Source organism: Geospiza fortis, unplaced genomic scaffold (assembly GCF_000277835.1).
Source record: "Geospiza fortis unplaced genomic scaffold, GeoFor_1.0 scaffold39, whole genome shotgun sequence".
Classification (NCBI taxonomy): domain Eukaryota; kingdom Metazoa; phylum Chordata; class Aves; order Passeriformes; family Thraupidae; genus Geospiza; species Geospiza fortis.
Genome location: NW_005054660.1, coordinates 69,175 through 72,161, shown reverse-complemented (window position 1 = coordinate 72,161; position 2,987 = coordinate 69,175).

The window sequence follows — 2,987 nt, the reverse complement described above, 5'->3', positions numbered from 1 at the left end:
GCCTCGGCGCTGCTCCGGAAGCGCTTGGAGCGCGGGGCGGGCCCGCTCCGAGACACCGCCCCGAACCCTCCAACCCCTCGGAGCCCGCACAAACCCCCCCCGAGCTGCCGAGGACGCTCCCGGGGACGCGGTGGTCCCTGATCGCGCCTTAGGGACATCAGCGTGAAACCCCATCCTTCCAGTACCTGAAAGGGACGTACAAGAAAGGTGGGACGAGTCAGTTTAAAAGAGCCTGGAGTGACAGGACAAGGGGGCTTGGTTCACGTTAAACCTCCTCTCAGAAAGAGAGGAGGTTTAGATTAGAGATTAAGAAGAAATCCTTCCCTGTGAGGGTGGGCAGGCCCTGGCACAGGGTGCCCAGAGAAGCTGTGGCTGCTCCTGGATCCCTGGGAGTGTCCAGGGCCGGGTTGGACATTGTGGTTTGGAGCCACCCGGGGCAGTGGAAGGTGCCCATGGCAGGGGATGAAATGAGATGGCCTTTAAAGGTGTCCCGAGGCTAAAGGTGTGTGCTCCCCCTGCCATGAGAAAGGGAGAGCTCTCTGCTACCCTGGGGGAAGGACTGGGGATGTCCCACAGTCTGATGGCAAAACAAAATTACACATCCAAGAACCGCATGCCCATAACCCCACCTCTGTTCTACACACACAACAGCAGCAGCTGGGACTTTACCTCTGACCTCAGGCTCTGCTTAGAAGTGACACAGAGTCCCAGAATGGTTTGGGACCTTAAAGGCCATCTCATGCCAGGGGCAGGGACACCTACAATTCCAGGTTGCTCCAAGCCCCATCCAAGCTGGCCTTCAACACTTCCAGGGATCCAGGGGCAGCCATAGGTTCTCTGGGTGATTTGTGCCAGAGCCTCATGACCCTTACAGGGAAGAATTTCTTCCCAATATCCAATTTAAACCTACTCCCAACCAGTTTGAATGCTCCTTCTTTTGGGACTACAACCCTGGAATCAGCAAACAGACACAGGGCTCACACTGAGCTCCCACAGCAATCACAGAGAGCTGGTATTGGGTGAAATGTAAAACATGTCCTCATAAAGTGTTTTTAGATTTTTTTTTTTCCCCTCTGAAAGCCAGGATTTGACAGGTAAGCTCACTGGCCTCTCCAATCTGTCAGAGTCTGTCAGAGTCTGTATTCTCCTTAAAGAAAACAAGATTTCTCCAATTAGCCCTGTCATTTGTGCAATGCTGGGCTGACAGGTTGAGAATCGAAATTGGATCAGGCATTGCCAGAGATCAGGAAAAAAAATCCTTCTTTAGGATCCAAGAGATATGGCTGTTTCCTCTTCTAGTGGCTGTTTACAGCTCTGCAACCTAATTCAGTTAAATTCTAATCTCTCTTACCAGTCCAGCAGTGATTTTTACAGCTTGGCTACAAGAAGTCATTTGGCCGTGGATTGATTTAATTTCTGGTCTGTGCAATTGTAAGATTTGGGCAATAGTAAGGATGTGGTGGATAATTTGGGCAATAATAAGCAGCACATAGCTGCCATCAGAAACCCAACCACACATGGGTTTGCTTAAACATTCCCATCCTGCCATGAACAAAACCTTCAACACTCCCACCCAGGGCTGGTGCTGACATTAGCATCCTCATCATTAAAGCAAATAGAAAAAAAAATGGTGCAGCCGAGATGTACATTTATCATACACTGCACTGTGATTAATTTTTGCCTTTTAAAAATAAACTTCAGATGTACGTGAAATACCCTTGTAGTTGTATACATATAAAGCTGCTCAAAGCAGTGTCAAATTTTGGGTTTACACAACTTGCTAGGATGCTTTTAAGTGGTTCCATTCAAATCTTGGAGGAAGCGACTCCACACCAACCTCCCTGCTGCAGAAAAAGGCAATTGTTATTGCAGGTATTTGCTTGGCACAGAAAATCATCCTTGGGATTTGCTGCCCCTGACAAAATTGAGTTAACTGAGCCTGTGGGAACAGCTGGAAAAGTCAGCAGAGGGAGAACCCAGTGGGAAGGTCTGCAGCAGGGAATATCACCCTCAGGGAAGGATGACCACTTTAGGGATCATTCGACCAAACTGGACAGAATCAAGTCCCTGAGACAGAATCACAAAATTAACTAGGTTAATTTTGGTTGGAAGAGACCTTTGAGATGATCAAGTCCAGCATTTTATGACCTAAGACCTGATGGGACATCCCTGTGAGCACTGAAGGAACTGGAACCTCACTGCAAAGCCCATCCCAATTACCTGGCAAAGCTTGTGGCCATCAGGAGAGGTTCTCATGACAGAAGAATCTCAGTGCACCTCCCCCTTCAAGGAGGATCAGGGACACCACAAGGCTGGTTGGTCTCAGTGGAGCTTTCCCCCCTCCTTTGTGGCATTCTGCCACTCCACACCCCTTGCAGTGTCATTCCTCACTGTTGGTATCCCTGCCCCAGTGCTGCAATGGGATGTTACAGCTGTGGCTCCTGCAGAACCTCCCTCCACCCCATCTCCCTCAGGCCTCAGCAGCCTCACAGCCCTCACTGGCTCCTCAGGGCAGCATCCACAAGCACTAAAAATCCACAAATTGTGTCCAAAATCTCCTCTTCATCATCCAATGCAATCAGCCAGGGTGGATGAGGTCTTGGGAAAGAACTGTTCCTGAAGAATCCTAGTGGAAGGACAAGTCCAGGCAGCCTGACCCTCACCCCAGGAGCACACAGACAATTCACTTCCACCTGGATATACTGTCACACGTAAGGAATAAGGACCAGACCACCAGCTCTTTAAGTAGTTTTATAAAAGTATTTGACTTACTGAGATACTGTTACAGTTACCTGAGTATTTGAAATTACAATGCAAGGAAATATCGACAATGAATTTCAGTACAGTATTTTACAATCCAGTGCTGCTGATCCCAGTTTCTACATGAGTTCACTAGAGCACATATACACAAACAGTGATTCTTGGAGAAAATTAAAAGACATCACAAAAAAAGGGGGCTGGAGATACCAATATAACAGAGTTGAGAT